We start from the raw sequence: 9,951 nt of genomic DNA on the forward strand, positions 1-9,951 counted from the left end.
TTCCTCCTTCCTTCCTTCCTCCTTCCTCCTTCCTTCCTTCCTCCTTCTTCCTCCTTCCTCCTTCCTTCCTCCTTCCTCCTTCCTTCCTTCCTCTTTCTTTCCTTCCTCCTTCCTTCCTCCTTCCTTCCTCCTTCTTTCCTCCTTCCTCCTTCCTTCCTTCCTCCTTCCTCCTTCCTTCCTCCTTTCTTCCTCCTTCTTCCTTCCTTCTTTCCTCCTTCCTCTTTCCTTCCTCCTTCCTCCTTTCTCCCTCCTTCCTTTCTTCCTCCTTCCTCCTTCCTTCCTTCCTTCCTTCTTTCCTCCTCCTTCCTTCCTTCTTCCTTCCTTCCTCCCTCCTTCCTCCCTCCTTCCTTCCTCCTTCCTTCCTTCCTCCTTCCTTCCTTTCTTCTTCCTTCCTTCCTCCCTCCCTCCCTTCCTTCCTTCCCTCCTTCAGCAAGTATGTATTGACTATCTCCTGGGTGCATAGTACAGAGGCGAATCCAGAGGTGGCTGTGGGCCCTTCCTGCCTTATGGAGTTCATGTTGTGATGAGGTACACAAGAAACAAGGCCACACATAAATAGGCAAGATAATGTCAGGCGGGGGAAATGCTAAGAAAATTGGGAGAGATTGGGGTACATGGTAGGCATCTTCCCAAGGGTGCCTGGGATGGTAAAAAAAGGCCTGGGGAAGAACTTTCAGCAGAAGGAGCAAGAGGGGCGAAGACCCTGAGACTGGCCAGTGTGGGAGGGAGGCCGATTGTGGTGGAAGATGATTTTTGAGAGGTGGGCAGGGCCTCGGAGGCTTTGGAGAGAGTTGGGACTTGAGTCTGTGCCACGGGCTTATGGCAGGGTAGCCGCGGGGCCTGATTCTCACCACCGTCATGCTGCTGTGGTAGTTTGGGGCCGGGGTGGAGGCAAAGAGCTGAGTGAGGGCGGAGGCTGTTTCAGTAATCCAGGCAAGAGCTGGCCAGGGTGGGCAGAGGAGCGCGGGGGAAGCAGTCAGTTTCTGGTTGTGTTCTGGGGTAGACCTGACAGGGTGTGTTGATGGCTTGGGTGTGGATCGAGGGAGAGAGAAAGTCAAGATGGAGGGAGACGTAATTTGGGGATGAAAATGAAGAGTTCTGTTTTGGACAGGCGGGTTAGATGAGCAAGGAGAGATGACAAATAGGCCTCTGAACACGAGCTGGTGCTCAGGAGGGCGCTGAGGCTGGTGAGAGGGACCTGGGGGCACAGCGGGGGGTGAAAGCTAAGGAGTGCGCAGATGGGGTGGGATGGAGAGGGGGCCCTGGAGAGCCCTGGGGCCTCAGATGCTGGGGGGGAAGTTAGGTAACAGGGGAGGGATGTGTCAAGGACACCCAGGTGAGGCAGAGCCCTGGAAACTCGGAGATAAAATGTCTCCTGATGGAGAAAGCAGCCAGCCATGTCAGATGCTGCTGGGAGCGCAGGGACCATGGGGGACGGAGAATGACTATTGGGCTTGGCAAAACTGAGGTTTCTGGGGGACCTTGATAAGAGCAGTTTTGTGAAGTGGTGGGGACAGATGCTCAACTGGAGAGGGAACCCGAAGTCAGGGCGTGGAGGCAGTCGAGACAGCTCTTGAGTTTTGCTATTAAAGGGAAGCAGAAAAATGGCAGGGATGTGAGGCCAAGCAGTTTCCCTCCCTCTCTCCCTCCCTCCCTCTTCCTCTCCCTCCTTCCTTCCCTTCCTGCCTTCCTCCCTTCCTCCTTTCTTCCCTCCTCACTCTTCTCTTTTATAATATTGAGGCAAATTGCTGTGCTCTGTGACTTTGGGCAGACAGCATAACCTCTCTGAGCCAGTTTGCTTTTCTGCAGAGTGGAAGTGACAACCCAGATGTTACTGGATCCGTTGCACAGCAGGTGCCAAGTAAGCGGGAACGGTTCTGAAGCAGTGCTCACATGGGGAAATGGATCAGTACAGATGTGTTTTGGAGGTCAACTTGGTAGCAAGTGTCTACATGTAAAACGTGTATATCTTTTGATCTACCCTTTAGGAATGCTCCTAGAGAAATACTTGCACATGTGTGCAGTGAGACAAGGTGTTTTTTCCGGCTATGTTTGAAATAAAAAACTGGAAACACATGAGCCACATGTGACCTCAGGAGGGAGGATTTGAGGTGCAGCCCTGTGTGTCCAGGGGCCGGAGAACTGTGACTTCTGCTGCAGACAGGCTTGGATGGGTGGTGGCTGCACTCTTAGCCTGTGTGTCCCCCAGGGTGGTGCGGGCGCCTGAATCCCAGCCTCCTGTAGCCCAGGCCCTTGCTTTACTCATCCTTGGGGGTCTGGTTAAACAGGCGAGAGGACACCCCATGTGGCATGCCTCAGTGCAGCACCACGAGAGCTCAACTGTGACTGTCAGGAGAACATGCTGGAGCTTCACAGCCTGGGTCCAAGCTTTGGCTCCATCGTGCCCCGGCTGCACGCTCGGATGGCTTACGGGTCACCACTCCACTCTGAACCTCAGTTTTCCTTTCTTTCTTTTGGTTTTTCGTTTCTAGAGATAGAGTCTTATTCTGTCACCCAGGCTGGAGTGCAGTGGCATGATCATAGCTCGCTGTAGCCTCCACCTCCTGGGCTCAGTCGATCCTCCTGCCTCAGCCTCTTGAGTGACTTGGGACCACAGGTGCACACCACCATACCCAGTTAATTTTTTTAATTTTTTTTTTTTTTGGCAGAGACAGGGTCTTGCTATGTTGCCCAGGCTGGTCTTGAACTCCTGGGCTCAAGCGATCCTCCCACTTCAGCCTCCCAAAGTGCTGGGATTACACACGTGTGCCACCATGCCTGGCCCACTTCAGTTTCTCATCTACAAAATGAGGATCAAAACAGCACCCACTTAGGGAGTTGTTAAGAGGATTAGGTGGGTTAAGAGGTATAGCACTCATCCCGGTGTCTGGCACGCAGTAAGTGCTCAATGAGCACAAGCGTGGTTATTGCTCTGTATGGACAGGGAAAGGTCTCAAACATCTGTGAAGTGAGGAAGGCAGGTGCTCACCAGCACGGAGGCTGTGCTCCCTGGCACATACCCCCGCGTCCGTGTGCACCTCTGCACATGCACAGTTAAGTTTCACGCCAAAGGGATGGCAGTCAGTACGTCTGGAGAGGTGACTGGGAAAGAGAGTGCTTCCTGTACAGACCACTATACTTGAACCTCTTAAAAAGAGAATGCTTTTGTGTGCTACTTGCATTATAAGACTATAATATGTGAAGGTCGTCATTTAGGCCTTCACCTCCTTTAGGAAGCCTTCCATGACTGCACCAGCCACAGCCTGCCCCTGATGAATCTCCTTAGTGTTAAGAAGCCACATTTCTTCCCGTGGCCACTGCAAGTCAGATGTGTGTGCATGCGTGTGTGTGTGTGTGTGTGTGTGTGTGCGCGCGCATAGCCTCCCATTTAGCCTGTCAACTCCTTGAGGGTATGGGCTTTGCACTTTCCAGGCTGGACACATCTTCAAGGCCAACAGTTCTCAAAGTGTGATCCCCAGCCGGCAGCATCAGCATCACCTGGGAGCTTGCTGGGAATGCAGATCCTCAGGCCCCCACCCCCTGGGACCTACTGATGGAGACTCTCGGGGTGGGGCCCAGCAGTCTGTGTTTGCGCAAGTCCCAGCATGCACCTGCCTGTACTGATGGGAGGCACGGTGAGGGTCGCAGGGTGAGCCAGAGACAAAGCTGAGACTGGGCCCAGGTAAAGGCTTCAGGCAGATGTGGGAAGGAGGCCCTGGGTACTCCCTTCCCATCAGCTCCTCTGTGCTCCTTGGGACCATGAACCACATGTGGCCTCAGGAGGGAGGATTTGAGGTTCCCTGTGTGTCCAGGGGCCAGAGAACTGTGACTTCCACTGCAGACAGGCTTGGATAGGTGGCGGCTGTGCTGCTACTCTAGTCTGTGTGTCCCCTGGGGCACTGCGGGTGCCTGAATCCCAGCCTGCTGTAGCCCAGACCCTCGCTTTACTGAAAATGAAGTCTTGACTCTGGAATGAAGGTGGCATTTTTAGGCAGCCCGCAGACTTCCGGAGGGCAGGGTCCAGGTCTCCTCCTGCTCCATCTGGCCCAGCGCATCGGGAAGCCCAGGCTGGGCAGAGACTTGGGTGGGGTTGACTGCAGGACGGGTCTGCAGGCCCCAATCTGACCATCCTCTCACCTCTTCCCTGCTGTCTCTCTGCAGGTATCCCACGGAGGAGACCCCATCTTGAGCCTGGAGCCCTGAACCGATGCTTGAGTGAGTTGAGCAGCCGCTGTCTGTCTGTGTTGGTGGGTGCAGCGGGGCCGAGGGGTGTGTGCAGAGCAGCGGCCCTCTCTCTGCCACCCCTTTCTCCTCTCCCATCTCCTGCAGCCCCCTTTCCCCTCTCCAGCCATGTTCCTGGGGAGGGGCACTATTGAGTCACTGGGCAAGGTAGCAGGTGGGCAGATTTGGGAATGAGCTTCTAGGAAAAAGGAGGAAGGCGGCTCCCTGGTCTGATGGGTCAGGGTTATGAGTGCTGGGGGCCCTTGGAGAGCAGCCGCTGGAGCCCTGGAGAGTATGGGTGCCTGGCTCAGGCACCAGCCAGCCTTGAACATGGGGATCCTGGAGGGACCTAATCCAGGCACACTGCCTGGAGGAGGGGTGATAATTGTGATTAATGTGTGATGGTTGATACAGGACCTAATCCAGGCACACTGCCTGGAGGAGGGGTGATAATTGTGACTAATGTGTGATGGTTGATCACCTGTTTTTAAGTGTACAAGAAACCATCTTCATACTTTAATTAGCTCATTAATCTTAGAACAGCAAAGCGTGAGAGGGAGCAATTTGTTGCCTTGCCGAGGTGGCGAGGTAGGATTTGGCCTTGGTTTCCACTCCAGGTCCCCTGGATCTCACCCATCTCTCTCCCTGTACTTTGTCTCCCAGCGGTGGGTCACCTGGGAGGAGGGCTGTAGTTAGAGGCCACGCCCTTGGCCACCATGTCCTCTGGCCAGGCCCCCAGGGGTCATGGCATGGGGGTGGGTGCTGGAGGCTGCGTCCATGAAGATGTGCCACAGCCAGCAAGATTGTGAGAGGGAGCCCCGGGCTGGTCTCTAGGTTTCTGTCTCTGGCACGACCATCTTTCCTGGACACGCTGTCTTCCTTCTGCTCCACATCTGGGCGCTGCCAGCTCCTCTGCTTGGAGTATGACTCCTCTGAGAAGCTACCCCACAGTAACTGCCCTCAGCTAACATCCCGTGGGTGGCTGAATGGGCCCCGGCCCCACTGGATTCACCGAGGATGCCGACCTGGCTGGGGAGTTCTGGGGTGGCCGTCGCGCACTCAGAGGGCGTGGAAACAGGCAGGAGGGTGGGGAGGCAATTTGGGGATCTGCAGACACGGGCTTCAGTGGCAGGGGTGCCTTGCGGGGAAGAGCTGGGAAGGGGCAGGCTCCAGTCCAGGAGGCGGGTCGCGGCCAGCGGGGAGGGCTGTCAGTCAGCACACCTGGACGCAGCATCTGAGCACCTTTGATTATTTATGACTCGTGGGATGGCCTCGTGAAATCTTTGAAATAAAAGCGGCCTGTGCACGGGATGAGAGCCCTAATGTGCGTGCTGGGGGGCATGGGAGCCGGGAAGGGGGCGTTATACAAACCCAGGAGCCACGGCTACAACAGCGGCGTCTGTCCCGGTGCAGAGCGGGGAGCCACTGGGCTCTGTGTGCGGCTGGGCCAGCGCAGGGTGTGGCCAGCCTTGGTCAGAAGCTGTGCCTCTGGGGGAGCCACACTCGAGCACTCTGGGGTTCATGCCCGCCTACCGGGACCGCACACGTGAAGGCCACTTCAGAAGGGACCTCGGTCCAGCCAGCACAGCCCAGCTGGCCTGGGGACAGGTTCTTGCTTGGATGGGGGCATTTGCTGGGCACCTCCTGCCACCCCATCTTCACCACCAGAGTTTACCAGCCTGACATTTTGTGTGCGCCTGAGATGCAGACCCAAGCTACCACTACCCTCGTTTCTAAAACGGGAGCAGAACCCTGGGGGTGGGTGTCCGGCCAGTCTCTAAACAACATCCTATCCTTGGGGACTTAATTTTTAGCTTTAAGGTCAGAATGTGTCTGCTGCAAACACTGCTGTTGGTTTTCACCTCAGTCCGGCGTAGAGGGAGGCCCCGCTGCTCTTTCTGCCAGTCCTCCCATCCTGGGTGTTTCTCAGGAGCTGTGGGTAGACCCAGCAGTAAAGCATAGAGTGCCCACCCCAAGTCCTGAGCGAGACTTGGCTTCGTGGCTTCTCTGCATCAGTCTCCTCATCTGTAAAATGGGCAGAGCAGTTGTTTCCTCATAGGCGTGCTGGGAAGATTAGATGAGATGCGGCATGAGAAGCTTTACACGTGACCCAGCACGTGGTGAGGGCCTGTCAGTGGAGGTGTTGTGTTTGTCACTGCCTTGTTGGGGGCTGGTGGGGTGGGCAGCAGAGCCAGTTCAGTCTGAACTGGGTGACGTTCGGGTTCCTGTATCCAGGCTGCTGTGGTTGTGGGGGGGAGGCGGCTCCAGCTTCTTCCCTGCCGTCTCCCTCTGGGTGTCAGTGACTGAGGGCTGTCGGGGTAATGCTGGACAGGAGGGACCCGGGTGTGCGGCTGGAGAGAGCGTGTCCCTGCTTCAGTGACAGGAGCTCTCAGCCACCAGGGTGGAGGTGGCAGAGAGGGATACAATCTCTGGGCCTGGAGGGAATAAGGAGGCTGCTTTAATGGAGCACAGAGAGGCAGCAGTGGCAATGCTGGGCTTGGGCGGGGAGGCCTGGCACATTGGGATGGTGGCAGGGAGGAGAGTGAGGAGAAGGAACTGGCACAGGCTCTTCGCACATGGAACGTCAGTGGTTCTCACGCAGGAAAGGGATGCCATGATCCCCCTTTCCCTATGAAAAATGGCGGCCCACATAGGGAAGTTGAGTTGACCCAAGTCGCAGAAGAGCGGGATGGAATCCCGCTTCCCATGTCCTGTGCCCGGGAGGGGCTGAGGGCACCAGGAGCAGCGCTGGCTATAGTGCCAGGCTCTGGCTGTCCTGGGCAGGGGACACGCGTGAGCCGGGATGTGCATGCATGTGCATATGCATTTGTGTGCTGAGTCTCTTCCCGCGTCAGCAAGGAAGCTCTTGGGGAAACTAGGGCAGTGGGGCGGCTCTCTGCCACCTCCTACAGTGTTGGCACCTGGGGGCGGCTTCTACATTGGAGCCTGGTGTCTGGGCCCAGTCTGTTCTCCCACACATGTGCCTCCCATGACTCTGCCCCCACCCCAGCCTGCCTGCCAGGATGGAGAGGGGGGTCCAGGGAGCTGGAAGATACCCCTGGATAATAAAAAAAATTCTCGGCTAAGACGCTGTATGCCAAGCATGAGAAAACATCATTCTCCTGTTATCCAAGGCCAGAGGGGCGGAGTGACTCACCCAAGGCCACACAGCTAGGCAGTTGTGGGGCAGGATTCTGACCGTAATGGTGGTGGGAAGTCCTGGGGGACCCAGCTCTGGTTTTTCTCAGTGGGCAGTACCAGGACAGCCCCTCAAGGCTCTGAGGAGCCAGGACCCTGCCCCAGCTGCTATTTGCCAGTCCTTCTGTGGCCAGGCCTGAGGGAGGCATAGCACACACTTCCTCCCGGCTAACCTGCCTGCAGGTCCTTCCTGTTCCCATGTTACAGATGTGGAAACTGAGGCTCAAGAGGGCCCCAAGCCCCTCTGACGCCAAAGTCTGGCTTTCTTCCCCCTGCCCTGCTGCTCCAGAGCGTCTTCTGATGCCCTCTGCCTACACCACCCCCTCCCCGCCGTTGGTGCGGCGGCCCAAGCCTGATGCCTGCCTGTGTGGCTGGTGTGAAAGGGAGAGCCTGGATCAGTCTGGATATACAGAGGTGGGGAGGCAGGGGCAACCCCGCACAGATGGGCAGGGGGCAGGCGCCGGACAATCTCAGTCTCAGAAAGTCATGTGCACCACCCGAGTCCCTGAGGCAGGACGGGTAGCTACTAAGAACCTGGTTCGTGGCATCAGACAGCATGGCATGAGTCCTAGCTCTGTACCAGCTCTGTGGCCTTAGACACGCTCCTTAAGCTCTCTGGTCCTCAGTTTTCCCATTGGGTAGAGGGAAAATGATAGCAGAACTCATATCACAAGGCTGTTAGCGGGTAACGGCACGTTCAGGTACCGCGCTAGGAATGACACCGGCATGCCGTAGGCACTCAGTACATTTGAGTCAACGTCGTCAATGTTATCAGCAGGGCTGTAGGACATTCTAGGGTGAGAATAGGGCCTTCCTGGCTCCGATGTGCGACAAGATGTCAGAGCCAAGAGGGGCAGGGCTGGGGCCTGCTTCCGCCCCCACTGCTCCCCCCATGACACACCCAACCCTGGACCTCTGAGTGTTTCATTCCCTGGGGAGCAGGTGAGTGTGGAGGGGACGGAGGGGATTTGCCATTTTGCACATGAGCTATTTTTATACTTATACCTACCTTATTCCAATAAGTATTTGTGGGAGAAAAGTATTATTGTGATACCAAGGTAGACAGCCCAAGGCAGGGGAAAATCGGATGCAACGGGAAAGAAAGGCTTGGGGCACATTGGAACATGGACACATAGGGTCCAATCGGGCTGAATGGTTGGTTCTATGATTCCTGGTAGTCAGAATGAAAAGGGAACTATCAGTTATGAGAGCTGTGCAGTCCACAGGAGCACAACAGCAGGGGGTCCCTGAGAAGGAGTAGATTTCCTGGAGGAGCGGGAGCCGTATCTTTCCAGACGTCTCCGCAGCCCATAGCAGCTCAGAGGGTGGATAGTGGAGGTCAGATGCCTGGCCTGGGTGGGAGGGCTGGCCGGCTCCAGGCAGGGAGACCCTCTTCCTGCACAGAGTGGCCTGGGGCCCAGGGCAAGGACCACTGGGCCGGGAGGGTGGGGTAGGCACGGGGCCACTGTCCCTGATGCTTGTCCTGCTCTGCCACCAGCTCCCAGCCCTCTCAGTTCTAGATTCTCCCGTCTAGCTGGGTCTGCACGTCTGCAGGCCTGGGCCTGGGACCAGCTCTGCCTGCCCTGCTCCCCTCCTCAAGAACCCTCAGTGTCTCCTTGTTGGCTGCACCTCCCTGTACCTGACCTCTGATCTATTGTCCTGAGCCTAGCTTAGCCCTTGGGGCTCCTTTGCACCCCCTTCCCTGCAAGTGCTCGCTGACCTGAATGTGCCTCCATCATCTCCCCACTGGCACCGAGCTGCCCAAAGGCAGAGTGGAGTCTTCCCAGCTTCCCTCCCAGTGCTGGCCGCCCCCCCTAGTGCCAGCTGGGCTCTTGGGTGGATGTGGATGCCATAAACCTTGCAGGGAAGGAGGGTTAAAGAGAACGGACATTCAGCCATTTACAGAGGGTGGGTTTTCCACTTTGCGTATACTTGGCCAAGCCCAGACCTCAAAACAGCTCTGTGAGATAGGACAGCAACAGCAGACCCAGAGTAATGCCTGGGTCTGTTCCCTCAGTGCCTGCTGTGTGCCAGGCGCTGTGCTAGGCATGTTACAAATAGTTACTTATTTAACCTTAACTACAACCCATGAGCTGTTTTGCAGAAGGAACTGAGGCGTAGACAGAGGATGAGAAACTTGCCCAAAAGTGCACTGTCCTTAGGTGGCAGAGTAGGAATTTGGACCCAGGCAGTCTGGACTGTATTCCAAGCATTTGTCTTTGTGGCTGCTCCCAAGGGCAGGTGAGGGAGAAGTGTGATGCCCACAGTGCAGACGTGGAAACAGCGGCCCAGAGACCAGGAGGCTTGCCTAAGGTCACACAGCTGGGAGGAAGTGGACGGGGTGGGGTTCCCATTAGCTCCATCTGATCCCCCAGCTGGAGCTGGAGCTGCCTGGAGGCTGGGGGGAGAAGGTAAGAGTGAGGCTGTGAGGGCTCAGAAAACCCTCTTCCAGGTGTGGCCTCTGTGCGTGGCACCCACTCCCAGCCCCCAGCCCCCAGCCCCCAGCTCTCAGTCCCCAGCCCCCAGCCCCCA

General features: G+C 56.7%; 1 protein-coding gene across 3 annotated transcripts in view; it reads left to right on the plus strand.

The window, feature by feature from the left end:
- LINGO1 (leucine rich repeat and Ig domain containing 1) overlaps nucleotides 1-9,951 on the plus strand; it is a 206,601-nt gene that overhangs the window by 81,318 nt on the left and 115,332 nt on the right. For all 3 annotated transcript variants that reach the window (XM_032267305.1, XM_032267307.1, XM_032267304.1), the window contains exon 3: nucleotides 4,162-4,215. The gene's annotated coding sequence lies outside the window, so the exon portion shown is untranslated. The remainder of the gene's footprint in view (nucleotides 1-4,161; nucleotides 4,216-9,951) is intronic.

The sequence above is a fragment of the Sapajus apella genome, unplaced genomic scaffold (assembly GCF_009761245.1).
Source record: "Sapajus apella isolate SASKATOON/1434 unplaced genomic scaffold, GSC_monkey_1.0 scaffold168, whole genome shotgun sequence".
Classification (NCBI taxonomy): Eukaryota; Metazoa; Chordata; class Mammalia; order Primates; family Cebidae; genus Sapajus; species Sapajus apella.